Source organism: Felis catus, chromosome A1 (assembly GCF_018350175.1).
Source record: "Felis catus isolate Fca126 chromosome A1, F.catus_Fca126_mat1.0, whole genome shotgun sequence".
Lineage (NCBI taxonomy): Eukaryota > Metazoa > Chordata > Mammalia > Carnivora > Felidae > Felis > Felis catus.
In genome coordinates this window covers 163,659,996-163,684,746 of record NC_058368.1, presented here as the reverse complement: position 1 = coordinate 163,684,746, position 24,751 = coordinate 163,659,996, and the positions used below count along the sequence as shown (strand labels likewise).

At 39.1% G+C, this 24,751-nt stretch overlaps 1 long non-coding RNA gene across 2 annotated transcripts in view; it reads right to left on the bottom strand.

Moving 5' to 3' along the window:
- Nucleotides 1-23,897, bottom strand: part of LOC123379266 — a 58,058-nt gene extending 34,161 nt beyond the window's left edge. Inside the window, exons 1-3 of one of the 2 annotated variants that reach the window (XR_006583523.1) lie at nucleotides 23,683-23,897; nucleotides 22,775-22,862; nucleotides 3,806-3,899 (exon numbers count right to left, since the gene is read on the bottom strand). This is a non-coding gene — a long non-coding RNA (uncharacterized LOC123379266). The remainder of the gene's footprint in view (nucleotides 1-3,805; nucleotides 3,900-22,774; nucleotides 22,863-23,682) is intronic. The other variant, XR_006583524.1, reaches the window with a different exon arrangement.
- Nucleotides 23,898-24,751: the final 854 nt, after the last annotated feature.

The following is a 24,751-nucleotide window of genomic DNA, read 5'->3' as shown; positions in this document are numbered from 1 at the left end:
CCTGATCTTATAAAAAATATTTTATCTCCATCTATCCTAGTCATACTTCTTTAAAGAATAATCTATATTTGCTGTATCCAAGTTCCAACCTGTTTGCTCCTTAACTCCTTGTTGCACTATATCCCAGCCTCTGAATCCACCTTTTCACTGAAGCTGCTCTCACCAAGGTTTCTGATCATTTAGAACCACCAAACCTAGTAATTACTCAACCTTGACCTCAGAGAGGCACTTGGCATGGCTAGCCACTCCTCCCTTCTCACTATTCCCTCTAGGTCAGTGATGTCTCTGTCTCTTCCTCATGTGTATGCATTTTCCTCTTGCCCATCTGGATGTGCCTTCCCAATCTCCTCAGAAGGCTTGGCTTCTGTATCTCTTCAAATGTTCCCTAGAGCCCTAATCTTGGTCATCTTTTCTTACACTCTACCTCCCTCCCAGAGTCTCATCCATGTGACCACATGGCTATATTCCAGTGACTCCCCATCTCCATCACAGAAACTTCCTGTTCCCAAACATTCCTGGTTCCCAAACCATTTATCTGTGATGCCTCAGACTCAGTGTGTCCAAACCTAAAATAATCCTCTCTGCCTATGCCCCTTTACCCCATATCAATTCTATTGCCCAGATTATCTACCTTGTTTAAATGCACAATCATTGCCCTGGTTCCCCTAACAAATCAGGAAGATCTTTGTCTGCCTTTTCTCAAAAATGCTTAAAATTTCCATCTCACACACAATACCCAAAGTCTATTACACTAGTTTCTAACTAGAATAACATTCTTCAGTAAGCAATATTTTATATATGTTACCTATTACTGTTTAGAGCAATCCATGGTTTTTTTTTTTTTTTCTGGTCATTTGCCAACTAGCTATTTTGTAGGAAAAGAAATACATGGCTCAAAAAAAGCAAACAGATTAAAGTAAAATACCCATTATTTTATTAATATGGCAATAGTGTGGAAATGCTATTTGTTATGGAAACAGTACATGTGATGGGGTTTCAAGTTATTGGGTATGGTCTTGGTAAGTTGAATTGTTTTTTTTAATTTTTTAACATAAAAAAACCTATTATAACTTCTTCACACTGCATAAAAACTTCTCCACATTAGGATCAACATTCCCCTTCCCATATTTTATTCTGAAAATTACCAATCTTAGAGAAAAATTGAAATAATTGAATTGTGAATACCCATATGCCTAGATTCTACTCCATCACTTGTGCTTTATTTGCTTTATCACACATCAGTCCATCTAGACTTCTATCAATCCATCTTATTTCAAGGTAGGCTGTAGACTTCACCATTACAATGCTAGAACATTCTTATTTTTAGCTACAGTTATTTTTAGAAGAGGATTTCCATATTTTGCATGCACAAATCTTCAGTGGTACTCAAAGAGCTACTCATTCTTGACTCTTTCTTCTTCCTCTTTACTCCTCTCATATCTAATCACCTTCCATATTTCTCAACTCCCTCTCCTCTCCCCAGTCCTATAGCTTTAGTTCACACATGTGTCATTTCTCATCTGAATTACTGAAAAGTCATCCAGTATCTTTCATTTTAACTCATTCCTGGAGCACCGTCAAGGTGATTTTTCCAAACCAAACATCTGGTGTCATTTTCTGTTTAAATTCCCTCAATTGTTCTACCCCCAAATATTAGGGAAAGCTTTAGGACAAAATGTAATCTCATGAGCACGGTATACCAAGGTCTGACCTTGTCTATTTCTCTGGTTTCATTTCTTGCCCAGCTCCTTCTCGCACAAATCCTTGTTGCCAAAAGAAAGTATTTTGCACTATTTAATGCATCCTCATGCTTTGCACCTTCTTCAATGGTTTTCCTTCTGTTTGCAATGCCCTGCTCTCCTTTCTTCATCCAGCTACTTCCTACTCAGTCTTCCTGACTCAGCCCAGGCTTTAGCTCCTTGAGCCCTGCACATCTACCCCCACCACAGACTTGGCTGATGCCCTTCTAGGATTTCCTCAACATCCTGTAGACACATCTGAGAACTTTTGCCCCTCTGTTTGCTTCTTAGTCATCCCAACCAGTCTGCAGCCTCTTAAGAGCAGGAAGGAAATCCTGCTTCTGGAACCCTCTGGTTCCAGATATCAATGAATGTTCACAGAAGCAAAGCAGGCAGGAGGAAGGCAGGGGTATTTATGAGATGGCTGAGAATATTGAGCATTCAAGGCGAATGGAGGGATAGTATTAATTCAAGAAAACATTTAATACAAATTTAAAACCAAACAGACCACCTGCCTATATAAGCACTTGCCTATGACCTCATAAGATCATGAGCCACTTGTTAATTTTAAAAAATTTTAATTGTAGCAAATACATGTAACATTAAATTTGTTATCTAAGTCACTTTTTGCAGTTCAGTGGTGTTAAGTGTGTTCACATGGTTGTGCACAGGCCACTTTTAATTATATAAACGCAAAATTCTATCTTCCTTTGTAAAAAGGACAAATAAAAGCATTGAGCTCTGACTCAAGGAGGCTGGATTCTTGCCTGAAGAACATGTGGCAGCTATGCAGGAACTACCCTAAGGATGCATCACTAATCACCGGGAGCCCCTTCTAGAGCTGAAGGCAAAACTAGCAAATGACAGTAACTGGAGGGTGTTTTCTTCCAAAGGACAAGTGTTTCAGACGGCACTTCTAGTGTTAAGAATCCCATGGGCTTCACACATGACAGTGATAGCCAGTTTACTTGAAGCCTGACCCTGATTATCCAACTGACTATACCCTACATGATGTTGGAGACACAACAGACGCCATTAGTCCAACTGCGTATTATCCCACATTTTATCCAAGAAAACAAATCTTCATATAGCCCTGTTTCTCTGGACTGGACTAGATGGCAATCGTCGATAGCAGAAGAGTAAGAAAAGAGATAAGGAATTTGAAATACAATGACAGTATCTGAATTCAGACAGTTGATAGATTCATCACACCAATTCTAACATAGTCATTTCACAGCACAGAGCAAGTCAATACCTACCAAGAAGGCAGACAGAGTGTGTTATTATTCAACAATACAAAGTTTTGTGCCATGTGAGGGACTCAGAAAAGAAGGCAACATGAATCAGTTCACAGTTATTTATTTAGGCTCTGATATGGACCAGCAGTTTGTTAAATACTTTAGCATTAAAATTAGCATAAATGGATCCCATATTTCAGAAATAAAACTTTCAAACTATAGAACATCTGATTATAAGTAATATAAACCAGCAAATAACAATTAGCATATTCGTTTCTTCGAAACTTGGAGGGAGTATAAACCCAGAGTACAATTGGCTATGGAGGTAAATCTCCTAGAAAGGAAGAAACTAAAAGATTTGGGGTGGTTATTCAGAATTGGATGATGATGTAACTGATGACTTTTTTTTGGTCTAGGATATATTTTGATTGGAAGAAACAGACACTTTCAACCTCCCTTAAGCAAACAGTGGTATTTACTAAGAAGATACATGGATCTTTCACTGAACCCAAATGGCAGAAAAATCTACCTAGGTCACACCAGGGAAGGAAAGAAACAAGACCATGGGAGTTTCCTAGAAGATAAGATGCCCCCATCTCCACGTATCTTGCTCTGTCTCCTTTATTCTTCTCCTTCTCTGCAGATAGGCCTTCTCTACCTTGGGATGCACATGGCCCAAATATGACACACACACCCAAAACCCTGTTTCTCTATCCCCTCATATCCAACAGGGATGAACTAAAACCTCTGAACCTAATTCCAAATTCTTAAGCGGAGAGACTGATGAGATTACCTTAGGCCAAGTGTCCACTCCCTGATGTTTGTTACCTGTGACTTTTTCAGAAGACTCTACTTCCTGGGACTCCAGATGTGATGCCATGTCATGAGGTCTACTCATAGGATTGCAGAAATACTTCAGCACCTACAACAGCATTTTGATTCATCCAGTAACCAAGTGAAGTTATAGAAACATGAAAAGAGAATATTCGGTTCCAAATTCTTAAATTATCAGATCAATATTTTTGGTTTTCATCTCACCCAACAAAAAGCACAGGCACTTTTTTTAAGTGAAGAGTTTCAAGCATATTCTTATGATCTTCAATTTCTACTATGCATTTTCCCCCCACAAAAGATAAACTCATCTTTACTTACTGGAAAAAGTAGTCTGTATAGTTGTTCCCATCATTGGTGTGGGAGCCTCTATCTGGAAGGCTAAGCATTTATTGACTTCGAAGACTGTGGCAACACACAGACAGAGCATATAAACCACCACTTCTCACCACAGATGCTTTGTGCGAGAGAGGATAGGAGATGTGCTTGTAACAAATGCCAGAAGGCACCAAAGTACCAATTACTAACTATTTAAGGATGATGCCATCTCCAGAATGGAACAAGGTTCACAATTATGAAAAAGTGGATTCTGTTGCAATAGTTAAGTATTTTCACACTCTCTCTAGCAAGCCTTTATAATCTGCATTAATCACAAGCTTCTTTGGGGATTCTTGTCTAGGGATAAGCTTAAACCGTTAATTAAGTCACTGCATGTGTGATGCTGGAACTGTTTTCTCCTTGTTTATAATACATACTTGTCTACTGGTCTGAATAAGGAAAATGGGATGCAGATGCCCAAGCTGCCTGCCTCTGAAAAATGCAGACTGTGGGGTGCTGCCCTGTTATGGGCTGGAATTGTGTCTCCCCAACTTCAAATTCATATATTGAAATCCTAGCCCCCAGTACCTCAGCGTGTGGCTATCTTTGGAGATACAGTCCTTAAAGAGGTAATTGAGTTAAAATGAGACCACCAGGGTGGGACCTGATCCAATCACAATGATGTCTTTAGAAGAGGAAATTTGGGCACACAAAGAGAAGTCTGAGCTCCAGGGATGCTAGAGCAGAGAAAAGACCATGTGAGGACACAGTGAGGGGACCGTCTACAAGCCAAGGAGAGAGGTCTCAAAGAAACCAAACTTGCCGACACCTGGATATTGGGCGTATAGCCTCCAAAGCTGTGAGAAAGTAAGTTTCTGCTTGTGAAAACACGCAGCCTGTGAGATTTTGTTATAGCAGCCTCCCTGAGAGATTTTAGTACCAGCCTCCCTGAGAGATTCTCTAACCCTTTTTTTTTTTTTCAGGATGACCCATTCACAAGCCTAACTATATGTAACCCCAACTTAGTCTGTTTCTTATACTAGATATGCAAAGAAACCTTAAGAGATGTTCCCACAACACAGGGTTCTGGTTCTCTCAGGGCGCTGACTGGGACAAATAGCAGCTACCTCCTTGTGGTGAGAGACATTTTCCAATTTCACACAGTCCCCGCATTGCTTACTGTCATACATCTAATTGTTCAACACATTTATACTATCTATCTGACCTCTGTAAGAATTTGAGCCTCTGGTGTTAGCCAATTTGACAATAAATTTAAAAAAAAAAAAAGAATCTGAGCCCCTGGGATGGTTTGCTCAGAAACAGGCTGCAGAAGTCACAGTGCCTCTATCAATGTGCAGAGACACTGATCAGGCATCCCAGGGAGACTAGGGCAACAACACGTCCATTAAAAACATTTCCTCTAAAGCCAGTGGACATTGATTTCTTTTGGATACACCTCTGAGGACCTAACAGAGTCCCACAATCAAAAAAGCAGTAAGTTCTCTGGCTGTTGCAGTTACTGAAGCAGCGTCACCTTGGATGCATCCCAGCTAACAACAAGTGAGGCTGTCCTTCCCTTTTCTACTTGCTTATTTAAAAAGTTATCATCTAAGGAAAAGAGGTTATGATGTGTCCAAAGGAGGTTTTGTGGTTAAGTGTGAACCATGGATTTGAGTTCCTGCAGGACTTTTCAGTTAAGAGTTGAAAACATTGATTTTATCCCTGAGAAGTTTGGTCGAAAAGTTGTTCTTCGCCAGTTTGTGATGCCATCCAGTAACATTTCAGCTACTCCTCAGTTCATTTACAGATGGTGCAAAAAATCACAAGGGCCTCCAGAGACATGCTGTTAGCTATGGAACCCAGACTCCTCTCGTGATCAAGGAGAACCCCATAGGAAAAAGCCCAAACTCTGCTAGGGATGTCATTCTGTTTCTCCCTAGCCCTCTCCTCCTCCCCCTCCTCCTCCTCCTCCTCCTCCTCCTCCTCCTCCTCCTAACTTTCCTTCCCCCTGACTCTGCTTGCATTCATTTCTTCTCTCCTCCTAAAGCAGATTGAAAAGATATTCGGGGCGGGAGGGGGCGGATATCCCCAACCATCAGAATTTGAGTTCTGAGCCCTCCATTGGACTCTGTACTGACAGTGCAGAGTCTGCTTGGGATTCTCTCTCTCATAATAAACAGGAAGGAAGGAAGGAAGGAAGGAAGGAAGGAAGGAAGGAAGGAAGGAAGGAAGGAAGGAAGGAAGGAAGGAAGGAAGGAAGGAAGGAAGGAAGGAAGGAAGGAAGGAAGGAAGGAAGGAAGGAAGGAAGGAAGGAAGGAAGGAAGGAAGGAAGGAAGGAAGGAAGGAAGGAAGGAAGGAAGGAAGGAAGGAAGGAAGGAAGGAAGGAAGGAAGGAAGGAAGGAAGGAAAAAGAAGAAAGAATCTCCATCTCTGACTTACACTAACCCAGATTTTAATAACTGACTTTGAAGGGAACGGTCTAGTACATTTGCTAGTAACCATTTCTTCCCTTTTCCCTGTGTTTTGGCCTGATATTTCCTGAATCTAAATCTGTTTAGGCAGGAATGTCTGTTGTAGTATTCTTTGTTCAGTGTGTATGCAAGAAACAAAGGCACAGCTGTACTTTGTAACTAAGTAGCAGACCACATCCTCTCATCATGTCTGCCCCTCTTGCCCAAGAGCAATGAAAGCTTCTTTACTAATGGAACAATTCAGTGGAAGGTAATCAAGCCACTTTGGAAGGGCATGTATTATGTGCATTATGAGGAGTGAGGGGGGTGTTTATAGTGTTTTCAGAAATAAAAATTAGACACATTGCCCTCATTTAATTTGGAAAGAGATTATCCAAAAGCAGTCAGTTTATGATTATACTAAATGTAACATGCTAGCAGATTATTTTAAGCCCCCTTTTCCCCCTTGACTTGCCTACTTATTCTCTATTTCACTGCTTATTACCTTCTTCATCAATATAGAGAGAGAAAGGTCATGATGTTATAGAAGTAAGCCCTTTTGTTTTATCTTTGTAGCTCTGCAGAAAATTTGGAAGAGGAATAAGCTGAAACACTTATGAGACTTAAGGATCACCTAAGGATTTTTACTAACTCTGTGATCTTTGTTCCCCAATCTGTACAGTTAATTTAGTTGGTTGTATAAACCTTTGCGTATGATAAATGTGTCGTTATTTCTCCATCGTTGGCTCAGTATAAGAAATGTTCCAACAAGCAACTTAGCAAATGAAAGTAATCAGTAAAAACCACTACAAAGGTCTTGTTCACCAAAACTATGATCTGTTCCATATTCTTCTATCATGTTCTAAGTCATTCACACCAACGTTCTCAAAGCACAATGTCTCTGGGAGGATTTGACATAAAAGAGAACTGCATTTGAATGGATGTAGGACTCTGTAATGCTGTAATTGCATAGAAAACTGCTGTATCTGTGGCCACTGATAAACAATCTGACATAAAGAAAGCTACCTGAGTTTTATGAACTTCAGAAATGCATCTATAATAGATTTTCAAACTGTTCAAGGAGAATTTTAACATTCTATTGTTTGGGAGTAGCTAATGATCAATTAATGACTAATACAAGCAGTACAATTAACTAATGATTCATACAAATCGTACTATATTACACACTGCATAAAGTATAAATAGCCTGAAAGGATATTAATGTTAATTGAAGATATTTTGCACTTATATATGTAGACATTTCATTGTTAGATGCCTCATCAATTGGGGTATAGTGTACAGAATATATTGATTGCCAATTACTGTCAATGATACTTATTACACTGTACAAATATAAAGCATTCAAACTAATCCCTGCAGAACTTCCTGAAGCTCCATTCTCTGTTCCAATCAATATTTGCCTCTCTATATTGTAATACTTTGGAAACTGCCTCAAACCTGATCAAGAATATTGACTGTAATTCACCTACCGCCTTAAAAAAAAAAAATGTCATTTCCTTAATTTTGTAAGGCCATTGTGTTATCACTCATTTCAGAGTAATCATTGTTGCTTGTGGTATAATGGCTTCACCATAAATGGCATGGAAAAAATAGTTGCTGGTTTTTTTTTTCTGTCTTCAGAGATCATCAGAAGTCAAAATTCCCAATGGCTGGGGAGTTCCATGCTTAGCAACATGTGGAAGGGAGCCTGCTGTCCCATGCTTTTTCTAATATGTTCTGATTCTGATCATTCTAGCTAAACATTAGATCAGAAAAACTTGAAAATATTAATGAACAGATTTACTTCATGTACTAGGTGAATGCCCAAAATCAGATTTTCATCCACTCACAATGATTTAATGTGTATTAATAACTGGTTAGCGTTATCAAGAATTCATGCTAATGAACCAGTAAGGAGTTTTGTGCAAATAAAAAAGCTAACACTCATATTGTGCAGTATAGAATACCACTGGTAATATTTCACTAATGAGAAAGAATAATAAAGACAACTAACATTAGTTGAATTCTAAGTTGTAGGCATTATTCTAAGTGGATTATCTCACTGAATCCTCAAACAACTCCATATTGTAGAAGTGAGATGTACTGAGGTTCAGTAGCTTGTTCAAGGTCACAGCTGTTAAGGGGTAGATACTGGATATGAACCAAAACATTCTTACTCCGGATCCCCTATTTTAAACTAGTATGTTGTATAGCCTGTATACTGAATTATAAGTCACATCTCCACATAGCTATGCCTGAAACTGTTTTATATTAGCTGCGTAAGGACAAATTCTTATGCTGCTGTTAGACAGTTTTCTTTCCTTTTCTTCCACATTCACAAAGCACGGATGATATGCAACCACCTTCTGGATTTCCTAACTGCTTTCACACCTGGAGCACAATTCTTTATTTTATAACGTGAATTAGAAAATAGCTAACATACACAAGAGTGCATAGGATCATGGCACAAAATAAATAATCACCTCACAGAAGCCAAATCAATATTGGGAATTAAGGTCAACTAATTCTGACTTGGTCAGAAACATAAAAAGGAAAATGGAGTCAGGGAGTTTACAGTCTTACTTTCTTTCCCTTTGAATGACTTGTTGCACCTCAACTTCATCTGAGATATAACCTGTGCACACCCAGTCTATTCATCACCCTATGCCCACCACTAAACCTTTTTCACTCAAAGTCCAAGGACCTATAATATGCTTCTCCCTCAAAACCACCAAGCCATTCTTTGCCCCAAATTTCCAAACTCCTCAAGTGTTGTTTTCCCCATAAATCCTTTCAAAATTGATCACCGAACGACTATGACCCAGCTATTCTTCATCCTGGGTATTGGAGTTCAATGGCTACTTTTCCCAAACCCTAGCCAATTTGTTTAGAATTATAAAATTATTATATCCACCTACATATATACCCCTCAAACACACATATCCTCAAATTTATGTCTGTTACAAATACTCTCTTCATTAGATTTACATATGGCCCAGTATGTTTCAAAAGTGTCTTCTAAATCAATAGCTACTAAACCATATTACTACAATATGAGTGTGGGGATCTTCAAAAACCATTAGTATAAAGAGTTTCTCATAATAAAAATATTTGACACCATTGATTGAGAAGAACATATACTAATTTATGAGTTAAATTTGTTCAATGTTTTAAAATACAGTAGTCCCCTCCCCTCTTTATCCATGAGGGATACATTTGAAAACACCCAGTGGATGCCTGAACCTGAAGATAGTATCTTACTCTTTATACTGCATTTTTTTCCTATACATACTTACATATGAGAAAGTTTAAATTAAAGGCATAAAGTGAGATTAATAACAATAACTGATAATAAAAAAGAACAAGTATAACAATATACTGCAATAAAAGGTATGTGAATGTGGTCTCTCTCTCTCCCTCTCTCTCTGCAAATACCTTCTTGTAGCCCTACAAATACACAGAACACTGACGGTTGCCAGAGGAAAGGCAGGAGAGTTAGGGAATGGGCAAAATGGGTACAAGGGAGTGAGAGTTATAGGCTTCCAGTTATGGAATGAGTAAATCATGTAAATAAAAGGCATAGCATAAGGAATATAGTCAACAATACTGTAATAGTGTTGTATGGTGACAGATGGTAGCTACAGTTGTGGTGAGCAAAGCATAATGTATAGAGAAAGTTGAGTCACTATGTTGTACACCTGAAACTTTGCATATGTGTCAAACTGTTATGTGTCAACTATACTCCGAAAAAATGTTTTAAATATCTTATTATACTATGTTCATCCTTCTTGTGATGATGTGAAATGATAAAATGTCTCCATGAGTAAATGAAGTCAGGTGAACACCGTAGACCTGTGATATATTCTTAGGCTGCTATTGACATTCCAACATTCATCATAAAAGAATCATCTGCCTCTAGATTGCAGATGCTGAAGGTAACTTGAAACTACAGAAAGCGAAACCACGAATGGGGTTGGGAAGGACTACATACAGTCCTTCATATGTAATATTACTTATTCAAGAATTCCATCCTTTGACAAAAACTACACTTCAAGCTTGCTTATGATCGCTCTTCAACCTCTTTGGAAACACGAGTCCATGGATCCCTGTAGTGTCAATCCATCAACAACACATTAGAATCCTTCTCTTTTCCTCACATTTCCAGCTTACCTTTCATGGCCCCTCATTGCAGAAAAATTCTTCAATATTCTGCACTCTCTTGCTCCACTGTCTTCGTATCTCACTGGTGTGGCAATATCCCACCTCTGGATGGACCCAGCTACTTTCTTTCTCCATTCCCAACCTGAGTGGCTGAGCACTGCCTCATAAAGTCGACCACCAGGGCTGACTACTACCACTGTGAACTAATAGTACCAACCTCAAACAGGTGGTCACCTCTACCTGACATGCCTATGATATTTCTCAGACCCCCTCATTCTTAATCTCTAAAATGACTACCTAGGGACACCTGGCTGGCTCAGTCAGTTGAACATGCGACTCTTAATCTTGGGGTTATAAATTCGAGCCCCATGTTGACTGTACAAATTAGTTAAAAATAAAATCTTAAAAGAAATAAAAATTAAAACAATAAAATGACTACTCATAGTGCCTTCATTTTTCTCAAACCTCCAACTTTTCCACTCTCAATTCTTCTTCCTCCTTCCTTCAGGAGATGATGTGGAAGGATTTCTATTTCACAGAAGGAACAGAGACTGTCTCACTCAACATGTCAACTTACTTCTGTACCCTTCCCATTCACCTGTTAGAAAAAGAAACTACCCCTCTCCTCTTTCAGAATGAACTCTCTCCTTTGGCTTTTATTTATTATCCAAAAAAATATATTCCTTTAGGATTATGATAGCATTGAATTTTATCTCCTCTGACCTTCATAGGAAATTTATATAATACATTATTTCATATCTTTCTTGTATTTTCAAATCTCATACATACACATGCATATATAATCTGAATCCATCTTTCCCAGTGGACTTTAACCAAAGTCAAATTCCTGGTAATCAATTAATCAATCAATAACTTACCTTGGCCCTTCCATCTCAATTTACTTATATTTTTTTGTTGTTGTTTATTTATTTTTGACAGAGACAGAGACAGAATGTGAGTGGGTTAGGGGCAGAGAGAGAGGGAGACACAGAAGCAGAAGTAGGCTCCAGGCTCTGAGCTGTCAGTACAGAGCCTGACGCGGGGCTTGAACTCACCGGCTGTGAGATCATGATCTGAGCCAAAGTCAGACGCTCAACCGACTGAGCCACCCAGGCACCCCCCTTCCATCTCAATTTAGATACCACCTCCATCCTCTTCTTCCGTAACATCTCACTCACTATTTTCCAAAATAACTCTTGCTAAGGTCACTAATGGCTTTCAGTAACTAAACCCAAAGGATTTTGGAACCTAACCGTATGTGATTTATCAGCAGTTTTGCCATAGCTGACCTCTCCTTCCTGGTTTTCAGGACAGAATTACACCTAGTTTTCTTACAACCTCTCTACTTCTCTGTGTTCTTTATCCTTCTTCAAAGTCATTAAATGGAATTTTTCTTCTCAATCTATGCTCTTAGAAATTTCCCAAATTGACTTCTTCAGTCCATTCATTTATTCACTCATTCTGTAAGTATTTACTAAATGCCTAGAATATGCCAGTCACTTGGGATAAGAGGGTGAATGAACTCAAACTTTTCTGAGTTTACGACCCATATATCCAACTGCCTATTATCTCCACTTGAATGTCTCAAAGGCATCTCATAGTAACATGTGTCAAACCATACACATTGTCTCCTCCTCAAGTCTAATCCTCTTCCCAAGTACTTATTGCCACCAGCTGCCTACCAGTTGCTCAAGTTAGAAACTTAGGACTCTTCTTCAGTTTTCCCTGACCCCTCACCCCCATTTTTAATCCATCCTCAAGCCCATTTCATTGTTACCTCCTAAATATATCTTTTTTTTTCAATATATGAAATTTATTGTACCTAAATATGTCTTGATTCCATCCACTTAACTATCTCCAACTTCATCTTCTTAATTCCATGTACCATGATCACTTAATTGCACTATAATCCCCCAGCTGGCTCCCTGGTTCTGCTTCTCCTTCCAATCTCTTTTATACGGTGCAGAAAAGAGTCAAATTTTAAAAACACAAATTTTATATTATGATCCATAACTCTTCTTCACACACCACTATATTCAGCCCTCTTTCACTTCTTTAAACTCACCGGGCATGGCTAAAATGAACAAAACAGAAGACTATAGATGCTGGAGAGGAGGTAGAGAAACGGGAACCCTCTTGCACTGTTGGTGGCAATGCAAACTGGTGCAGCCACTCTGAAAAACAGTGTGGAGGTTCCTCAAAAAATTAAAAATAGACCTAACCTATGACCCAGCAGTAGCACTGCTAGGAATTTACCCAAGGGATACAGGAGTACTGATGCATAGTAGCACTTGTACCCCAATGTTTATAGCAGCACTCTCAACAATAGCCAAATTACGGAAAGAGCCTAAATGTCCATCAACTGATGAATGGATAAAGAAATTGTGGTTTATATACACAATGGAGTACTACGTGGCAATGAGAAAGAATGAAATATGGCCCTTTGTAGCAACGTGGATGGAACTGGAGAGTGTTATGCTAAGTGAAATAAGTCACACAGAGAAGGACAGACTCCATATGTTTTCACTCCTATGTGGATCCTGAGAAACTTAACGTGGAGGAGGGGAAGAAAAAAAAATGGTTAGAGAGGGAGGGAGCCAAAACATAAGAGACTCCTGAAAACTGAGAACAAACTAAGGGTTTATGGGGGATGGGAGTGAGGAGGGCACCTTTTGGGATGAGCACTGGGTGTTGTGTGGAAACCAATTTGACAATAAATTTCATAATAAAAAAAATAATAAATAAAAAAAATAAACTCACCAGGCTCCATTCTACTACAGGGACCTTGCAGTGGTATTCCTTGGCAAAGGAATGTTCTCCCAATCCTCCTCCCCTGTGTATCTGCTTAAATCTACCCACCTGTCCAATTTTAGTATACTTGTCAGCACTTTAGTGAACTAAACCCCACATTATGCTAAGTCCCCTACTGTGTGCTCTCATGGTCACCTTCCTTCTTAGCATTTATCACAGTTGCAATTTTACATTTATTTGCATGTTTTTTTTTTAAATTAACCTATGTCTTCTTCAATAGATTATGCTTCCAATGATGACAGAGGTTATTTAAGTTTGTTTATCATTAATTGTACAGCTCTGGTATAGTACCTATCATGTTAGTTTCTCAATAAAGACTTTACATAAATGAATGAATGAATGAAAAAAGGAATCATTCAAAATTCCAATACCCCAAAATAAGCCGTTATATATTTGTATATTTCTTGCTAATAATTTTAATGTAAACATATTTTGTTATTTTTATAATTTGGGTAGATACTGTCTCTACAATTTTAATTTTCATCCTTATATAAAACTCTAAGAGTTTTCTGAAATTATAAGCTATTGCTCAAAAACTCCATTTTTTTCCTTGTTTTTTATTTTGTTTTTTTTTAATTTACATCCAAATTAGTTAGAATATAATGCAACAATGATTTCAGGAATACATTCCTTAGTGCCCCTTACCCATTTAGCCCATCCCCCCCACACCCCCTCCAGTAACCCTCTGTTTGTTCTCCATATTTATGAGTCTCTTATGTTTTGTCACCCTCCCTGTTTTTATATTATTTTTGTTTCCCTTCCCTTATGTTCATCTGTTTTGTCTAGTAAAGTCCTAATATAAGTCAAGTCATATGATATTTGTCTTTCTCTGACTAATTTCACTTAGCATAATACCCTCCAGTTCCATCCACATAGCTGCGAATGGCAAGATTTCATTCTTTTTAATTGCCGAGTAATACTCCTATGTATATATATATATATACCACCTCTTCCTTATCCATTCATCCATCGATGGACATTCAGGACATTCGGGCTCTTTACATACTATTGTTGATAGTGCTGCTATAAACATTGGGGTGCATGTGTCCCTTCGAAACAGCACACCTGTACATCACTCATCATCAGGGAAATACCAATCAAAACCACAATGAGATACCACCTTACACCTTTTGGAATGGCTAACATTAACAACTCAGGTAACAACAGATGTTGGCGAGAATGTGGAGAAAGAGGATCTCTTTTGCATCGTTGGTGGGAATGCAAGCTGGTGAAACCACTCTGGAAAACAGTATGGAGGTTCCTCAAAAAACTAAAAGTAGAACTACCCAAGGATCCAATAATTGCACCACTAGGTATTTATCCAAGGAAAACTCCATTTTTAGTGGCTGCACAATATTCCAACATACGAGTCTAGTCTAATGTACTTAAACATTTTCCTATTACATAGAATCTTTCCAATATTTTTACTGTTATAAATAATGCTACAGTGACCATATTTGTACATTTTATGCATCTAAATTTATGGCAACTTACAGGGGACAAATGCTTCAAATAGGATAAATTCCAGGGTTAAGACTTAAATTTTTTTAAATTTTATATAGGTTTTTATTTATCTATTTTGAGAGAGGGAGCAAGCAGGGTAGGGGCAGAGAGAGAAGGGAGAGAGAGAATCCCAAGCAGGCTCCACACTGTCAACACAGAACCTGGTAAGAGACTCGAACTCACCAACTGTGAGGTCATGACCTGAGCCAAAATCAAGAGTCAGACACTTAACCAACTCAGACACCCAGGTTACCCAGATGTATAAATTTTTTTAAGACTTGGTGATACCGGAATACTAAGACTATAAGAGCAGTAAATGATATTGTAGCATTTATACGTATGTACGTTGAAACAAATTACTCAGATTTAGACTGCAAGGCAGGGATAGACTCATCAGTTCATTGTGAACATTTATTCAACTTTTAAAACTACTTTGTGCATAGGTCACTCCATAGCAAGAATGAGGAAGTGTTTTGCAGGATAGACTTCTTTTCCAGCATTGTGCCCAAGTGCCTTGAAAAGAACTCTTGAGAATACGCTTTCCCAGTTTGTGGTTTGGGTTTTGTTTTGTGTCTTTGGTTCTGCCTTACAAATCTCTAACACTATTGATGTAGTTCAGTAGGGTTCTTCACTTTATGTTCTAGGAATAGTTATTTGATGCTTTTCAAAATGAACATCAACACATCCTCAAGACTCTGATAGTTGGATATGCTTAAAAGTTGCTCCAAATATTTCTTTGGGTAAGTTAATCGAGGTCCAGTGCCCTGGGATAGGGTAAGAGATCAATTAAAGCATTAGGGGCTAGGGCTTGAAGAGGTTGAAATTATCTGGCATGCTGTACATTCCCTCCCTGCTTTCAGCAATTATAGGATTTCCCTCTGGGAGGTTTCCACACAAGAGTCTCAATTAAAAGAGTCTATTAACAAAAACAAAGGCTTCTAGACAAGTGTTTTTTGCAAGAATATTCCATTCAAAACAACCAGAGCAATACTTTCAATCAATATGTTTATAATTATTTTTGATGCTCAATATACATGTCAGAATCATCCATTTTTCATTCTGAGAAGATTCAATTCTCAATCTACTATGTTAGCATACATCAAGCTAGTAAAAGAAATCTATGCACAGCCTGACCTACTTTTGATGTACTGAATTTTTTCTCAAAAAGAATTAAAAACTGTCATTAAAAATTCAGACAGAACTGCATTAACACAATGGATGTAAAAGCCTATTTCAACACAGTAGAATGCGTTGTATTTTTCATGAGATTCTATAACTGATGGTTTTTACGTCTATTTTGCTATTAGATACATTAATATAAATCCTCTCAGTTCTTAGAATTTTTTTAAATTCATGGTCAATCCTCAGTTGCCTAGTCTAGAATAGAATTCTTTTTGTAAAGGAAAGAACAATCTTTATAAAAGGTAGGTTAATTTTGATACTATGAATATTCATATTTTTATCATACTATTATCATGTTTTTCATTTACATATGCTCAGAGATACTCTTGCCTCTCCAGTAGAATTTTATTTTTATTACCTAATTTTTCTGCTTTGTCTAGTGTAAAATGCATTATAAGTTCTTAAAACTTTTTCCTAACATTTATAAGAACTCTATGACATATGCATATATGCTCATTTTACAGATGAGAATACTGAGGCTCATGAATTTAAATAACCTACTTAATTTAATCTAGTTCAAAGCGTAGAAAAGGGTAAAGGCAACATTCTAACCAAGTTCTCTCTGACTCTACACCTCTGTTCTTTCCACCACACCGAGTAATGAATCACCTAACTGTGATACATATAGTTGTGAGCATCAGAGATGAGAGAACTGTTGGCCTGTTTTTGGCATCCAATGACACCTACTTATCATCGACATCAGTTTTATAGTGTCATCTGGCTATGAGTATGCCTTTGCCAGAGAAACACCCTATGAACAAGCCTTTTTCAATCAAAGCGTATTCTTTCCCTTGCCTCTGCCTCTTCTTTCTTACCCTACACAATCTACTGAATGAATAAAATGCCATTCTGCATCTTTCCCTCCATATACGCAAGTTGAGGACAGTAGTAGTGCGGTAGAAAGAACACAGGCTTTTGACAGGTACATCTGCACTCCCAACACCACCACTTAACAGCTATAGATCTGTGGGCAGGTTACTTGTCGGAGATGACCTTTCCATCTGTAAAAGGAATAATGATGCTTATCTTATAGGGTTCACAGATTTAAAACAATGCACCCACCTAGTAGGTACTCAGTAAATAATTTCTCTCATTGTTATTATCATTATACCATATCCTTCGGTTAAAACCAACTGCATACCCACCCCACCCCACCCCCAGTATTGTCTGTGCTTTGCCATGCCATTTGTCTGTAATTCTCTCCCTACCCCATTGTCATCCAATTTCTTCAACCTTAGTTCAAAGTCACTTCCATCAAGCTTTCCCAGCTCCTACAAACCAGAAGAGAGCTCTCCTTTATCTGTACTGTTATAGCACTAGGAACTTGCTTTTTAGATCCACTGTGTCTTGTACCATAATATGTTTATTTTTGTCTACTCTCATTAAACTGTAAGAACTTTGTTGCCATGGTCAATGTCATAATCTTCTCTGTTTTCTCCATGACACCTAGCTCAGTACCTGGCACTCAATATATGGATGAATAAATCAAGTATATAAAGTTTTTATGAAATCTATATTGTTTAATAGCTTCAAAAATCTCTTACTTCAGAATGTGCAGGAACTCTTAAGCTAACAGTTTTAGAGATATGAATCATTTCTAAAGTAACCAAATAAAAAATTTGACTCCCTGACCCTTCCCCAGAATATTCCTATCCAGATGGATGTGAATAACCTGGAATACCCAGAACAGACTTAGGAGTCCAGAATTGTATTATAAAAATGTAGTCTGAAACAAAAAGAATAGGAAGATGAGCAATGCTGTGGTATGAAAAGAAGTAATGTGGGGAATCAGATAGAAAAATGAAGTGCATCTAATGGAGAATGAACATCCTTTGGTCAAGAAAAAGAAAACTCCATGGTGTATTTGTGACAAAAAAAATCAAACAATTTTATACCATTATTGATTCCTATTGGTTCACAGGATTATGGAGGCTGAGAAGTCCCACAGTCTGCAAGCTGGAGCCACAAGAGCCTTGGTATATTTCCAGTCCACAGTCTGAAGGCCTGAACCAGCAGCAACAATGGTGGACCTCCCAGTTTGTCTGAGAGAGGAAATCCAACTTCCCAGCTCAATTAGCTAGGCAGACAGAGAGAGACAGAGAGACAGAGAGAGAGAGAGAGAGAGAGAGAGAGAGAGAGAGTTCTCTCTTCTTTTTCTTGCTATACAGGCCCTGAAGGTACTGGATGATGCCCACCCACACTGGGGGAAGACAATCTGCTTTATTCAATCTACCGATTAAAATGCCGATCCAAACAGAAACATCCCCACAGGCACACCTAGAAATAATATCTTACCAGTTCTCTGGGCAACCATTAGCCCAGTCAAAGTGACACATAAAATAAACCATCACAACTCTCAAGTTTAAGAGTATGTAATCTTGGGGGGCTTGGTGTCTCAGTCGGTTAAGCATCCGACTTCAACCTAGGTCATGATCTTGCCATTCCTGAGTTTGAGCCCTGTATCGGGTTCTGTGCTGACAGCCCAGAGCCTGGTGCCTGCTTCAGATTCTGTGTCTCCCCCTCTCTCTCTCTGCCCCTTCCACCGCTCACACTCTGTCTCTCAAAAAAATAAACATTAAGATATAATAATAAGGGGCGCCTGGGTGGCTCGGTCGGTTAAGCATCCGACTTCAGCTCAGGTCATGACCTCATGGTCCATGAGTTCGAGCCCCGCGTAGGGCTCTGTGCTGACAGCTCAGAGCCTGGAGCCTGTTTCAGATTCTGTGTCTCCTTCTCTCTCTGCCCCTCCCCCGTTCGTGCTGTCTATCTGAAAAATAAATAAACGTTAAAAAAAATTAAAAAAAAATATATAATAATAAATAAGAAAATATAATCTTGGCAAAAATAAGGAAATTCAGCAACTCACACCAGAGTAGCTACTAACTCTTAAGCCTGTTGGTAAATGCAGCCACAGGTCTGCAGGTGAATCAATGAACAAAGTCTCTAGACTAAAGCACAGAGTAGGCACCGAAACCCAGCAGGTGCTCTGAGCACCAAGTTCTAGCAAGTTGGCCTGGAACTGCCTCCAGCTAGAGGAATGGCCTTTTTAACATTTGCTGAGTAGCTATAAACCTGAGGGGTTCTAACAGGAGCCCTGTTCCAAATTGTCTGCTACAGTCGCTTAATACCAGCCTGTCAATAAACCCTTTTTCTGATCAAAGCTTGCCTCCTTTTCCCTAGTAGGTGCGAATCCCTTAATACTGCTTGAGTGTCAACTCTGGCTGTAAATGCTAAAAGGTTCAAAAACATTCAGTGCAGCAAGACCTCACCTTCACTTTCACCATATACAAATTATTTTAGGGCAAGAAAAACACCTTCAGGTATTCAACATAGACAGCTCTTGAAGCAATCTTTGAAAACAGAAAGGCTTTCAATCTTTTGTTTTATTTAAGACTAAGTCTTACGTGGGAATCCCACTATTTATGCAAAAGACATCAGAGAGAGACTTGTCACATGTGCTCCTGAGAGGGAAACTTTCTCTCCCACTACTCCTCCCACTTCTCAAGAGGCACTCCTCAAGCTTGTTTCTTTAAACGCTTTACAAAGTAGGTGGAACAGAAAAGGATGGCAGTGTCGTTCCCCGTGACAGCCACAGCATACAATGAAAACTCCTCTGCCACTCACTCAAGTGTATTCCATTCTGCTGAGGCAAATTCTGATCCTCTGCAATCTTGACCTCAAACCGCTAAGAAGACCATCCTAATTATGAACTTGCTAACAGCCGCCCACCAATACGAGTCACATAAGCAGCAACAGCAGGAAGCGTGAGGGTAGGATCACTTTGCGTGGGACACAGGGAGGGGGAGGCCAAGAGCACTGAATGTGGGGTCTGTGCTCTGAGACTTCCCAGAACCCAGGGGAGGGAGGGTTGATGGGAGGAACCTCCTTTCCCCCAGAAGCTGGAACAATGTGGAGACAAAGCTACAGGTGGGAACCCCAGACAAAAATAGGCCAGAAGACGCACCATGCACTTGCCTCTGCCTGGAGTGTCCTTCCCTGCCCCTCCCCTTATGGGAATTCTACCCACCCCTAAGGGCCACTTAAATACCTGCTTCTCCAGGAAGCCTTTCCCAATCTTCCTCTTCTGCTCTCCCCTCCTCCCTCTCCTCCACTGGTACATTCATCTTGACTTCCTCTAGGATGTTAACCTCTACTGCACTTACTCTGCTTTCTCAGTGTTGAAGTGTATCCGGTTTATTGTGTTTGAATGTTTTTGTGTTTGTCTCCCACATAAACTGTAGACAACATGATGGTGGAGACCAAACTTGGTTCATCCCTGTATACCCCCAACATTAGGCACAGGGCCTTGTTCACAGCAGTAGACAGGACCTTTGCACATACTGTTTTATTTACCTTGGAAACACTCCAGGGTGGATATAGCCCTCCATATATATTTTTTATTATATATATTATAATAATATAATATTTATATTTTATTATATATAATATTATAATATAATATTTATATTATATTATCTATTATATTAAATTTAACAAATTGTTAAATAAATATATTAATAATTTTAATTTTAATATATTAAATATTAAATAATTAATAATAATTAAATTAAATGAATATATTGGATAATATATTAATATATTGATAATTTTAATTTTAATATATTAATATTGATAATTTACTAAATTTATTTTATAATTTATTTAATAAGTATATTTATATTATTATATATAACATATATTATATATATAATTTTACATATATATTTTCCATTCCATGTCACTTCTCCCAAAGCCTGTTTTTCTGTGGGATTGCTTTCTTAAACTTTTTATCATAGAATATTTCAAACATATACAGAAGCAGAGAGAATAGTACATGGATTCCCATATACCCATCAACTAGCTTCATCAACTACCTATCAAATTTTACTTCAGCTACACTCCCACCTTCCTCCACAAACCCAGACAACTTTGAAGAAAATATTCCAGACAGCACATTATGAGTCTATATTTACAGCACATATCTTTAATATACAAGCACTAAACCACTTGATTTCTTACTTCACCTATTTGTGGGATTATTTATCTTAATGCTTGTTTGTTATCCTTCCCTCAGATTACAAACTCCATGTGTCAGAGACCTAGTCTGTTTTATCCTAATTATAGTCTTGGTACATAGGTGCTCAATAAATTAAATGTAAACAAGCAAGGAAGAAATTTTAAACGTGAATACAGAAAAACATTTGGAACCTGGGGGCCAGACAGAATCCATTGCCCTTCTTTTGTTAACAATACCCAGGATTTTGGGGTGCATTGGTGGTTCAGTCGGTTAAGAGCCTGACTCTGGCTCAGGTCATGATCTCATGGTTTGTCAGTTTGAGCCCTGGTATATAGGCTCTGTGTTGACAGCTCAGAGCCTGGAATCTGCTTTGGATTTGGAGTCTCTATCTGTCTCTCTTTCTGCCCCTGGCCTGCTCTCATTCTGTCTCTTTCTCTTTGAAAAATAAACATTAAACACACACACACACACACACACACACACACACACACACACACAATACCCAAAATTTCCTGCAACTCTCAGTCCCTGTGATTAAGTATCGGCTCTACCCACTGGCTCCAGGGTTATGGCACACAGCTCAGAGACAAAGCAGAGTAGTGCAACGTCCCAGCCGATGATATTGGTTAAGTGATGAGCATCGGACCCGATCACTGACAATAGGAGGCTGGAAACTTGGTGGGCAGCCACGAGAGAGACAAGAACTCTCTCCTACCAGAGGTAAACCTGGAGAATGAGAAGCTGGTATCACTGCCAGGACAGAGTGTATTTGAAAATGGCTCTGACACAGAGGATGTAGAACCAAGGGACAGAGAGAAATCAGGGCCTTGGAGAAAGCACTTAGTCAAACCTCCTGAGAGTCAAACCTCCCTGGGGATTTTTTAAGTTAGGTTATTCAATGATAGGCTCAAACAGGCTTGAGTTGTGGTTTCCAAGACTTTTCAGCTGAAAGTTCCTGTCTGATTACAAGGGGAGAGGGAAAAGAAAGTCAAGAGAAAACCACTTGCAGGATAAATAAACTGTATTCTTTTCCCTGAAGGACTTAGCCTAGTGCTCACAGATGCCGAGTTTTACGGCAGATCAAGCCTCTAGCCCTTGGATCCCTCACTTATGTGATGAGGGGAACTAAGTGGCCTCTAAATCCCCTTTGAGAAATTGGGTGAGTTTCATGGGGAAAACCTGGGAAAGTGCACGGTGAGATCTGGACTTCCTTGCTGGAAATCCATCTGCTCACTGGCATATCTCCTTTCTTGGTTTAATTCGTTTTAAAGCATTTCATATCTTCTAGGAAAAAGATAATGGCTTCCAAAATAAGAAAGACCCCTGCTTGGCAGGTCTCTGTTGGGCAGCACATACTCTGTAGGACAAATTAGTCTTCCCTCACTCATTGTGGCCAAAAACTGTAATATAATATCCACATTATGAAAACACATTCAGATATTAGGCATGATCAACAGGGAGCCAGAGATAAGCTTTAAAATTTTTCCCCAGCACAGACTTTGCTTTCTGCAAAGAACAGGCTCACCTCAGCTGCTACGGAGATCACTTGCTTTCTCTTAAACACACGTCTTCATTTCAAGCTCGTCTTTTTGAAACAGTATGAAAATGTTCACCTGGTTGAGAGACAAGTCTCAGAATAATACTCAAAGGGAACAAAAAATTCACCTAGGCGTGCCTGGGTGGCTCAGCCAGTTAAGTGTCTGACTCTTTATTTCAGGTCAGGTCATGATCTCCCAGTTCATTAGATCGAGCCCCACATTGGGCTCTGTGCATAGTGCCTGCTTGCTTTCTCTCTCTCTCTCAAAATAAATAAACTTAAAAAAAATGTTTGTCTCCTATTTAGGAATCTCTTGGCTTTAAAGTCTGATGTAGTTCTTAAATTCTGTCAGGAAAAAATACATTTATGGAATTGCAACTAGGAATCCCCTTTTAGGGAAGGAGGTCAGAATCAACTGTGGTAGGAAAAGAAAATGGTCTCAAGAAACATGGAAATAGGTCCTCTGGCTGTAGCCCTCCCATTTGCTACCTACTCTCCCACTAGGTCAGAAGAAAAGAAGTTGGGCAGTTAAAGAGCCTACTTCGCCTTGTATTCTCTTCCACTTCCCGGAGGATGCAGGGGCAGGAAAGATTGCTCCTTTGAAAGACCCTTTCTCTGATCTTGCTGAAATCTGTATTTATCCAAATTTCTGGTTGTAGAGATTCAAAAAAACCTTCTACGGAGCAGGTTGACAATACAGATATCGAAACCTTAAAAGCAGACAGATCCTTTGTGTCACCCAAGATGGCTTCTAATGCTCCCTGACTCCTGGAACCCACCCCTGGGTGTAGTTCCTTCCCACAGTGAATCATGGCTGCCAGACGGCATTAACACCCTCCTGCTGCTGTAACAAGTTACCACACATCTAGCTACTTTAAACCATGTGAATTTAGTACCTTCAAGTTCTGGAAGCGAGAAGTTCAAAAGTGGCCACAACGCGCTCATGTCAAGGTGTCAACAGGGTGTGTTTTCTGTGGAATCTCTCAGTGAGAATCTGTTTCCTTGCCTTTTCCAGCTTCCTTGGCTCGTGGATTCCTTCCAGCCAGCAATCACACCGCTCTGACACCGATGTCTGCAATCAGATTTCCCTCTCTGCCTCTAATTCTCCTGCCTGCCTATTTTACTTATAAGAACCCTTTCATTATATTAGATCCACCTGGATAATCCAGGCTACTCTACCCATCTCAAAATCCTAACTTAACAACACCTGTAAATTCCCTTTGCCAAAGAAGATAACATATTTACAAGTTCCATTGTTTTAGGATATCTTTGAGGGATTATTACTCCGTTTACCACAGTAATCAATAAAAATGGCAGAAGCAACAGCGTGTGATTTCCTTTGCGAGCTCATAAAAGCCAATGCAACTTCTGCCTTACTTTCTGGAATGTTTTCTTCTGGAGAAATCAGCTGTCATTTGTGAGGACACTCAAGCAGCCCTGTGGAGAGGCCCATGTGGAGAAGGACGCCAACTGAAAGAAGCAAAATCCCTTTCTGTGGCAATGTGCTTGTCTACCTCGCCTGCCCTTGCCCTCAGTGTGCTGGCCTTCTGGCTTTCTCAGCTCTCAACTTAAGTGTGGCTTCCTGAGTAAAACGTTACTTGTCCATTTCTCCCCTACTTCCCATACTAGCCCCAATTGGATCAGGTCCCCTCATTGGATGCTTTCATACTCTCTATAACTATTTTCCCCACCATCACCATCATTTCGTTGTTTCATTAATACCTTTCTCCCACACAGGACTGCTAATTTCAAAGTGTTTAAAAATACATATATAAATATATCACTTGTATTAGTTTGGTAGGACTACCGTAACAAAGTACCAGAGACTGGGTAGCTTAGCCAACAAAAATTTATTTCTCACAATCTTGAGGCTGGGAGTCCAATATCAAGGTGTTGGCAGTTTTGATATTTTCTGAGGTCTCTTTCCTTGGCTTGCAGATGGCCAATTTCTCATTGTGTCCTCAC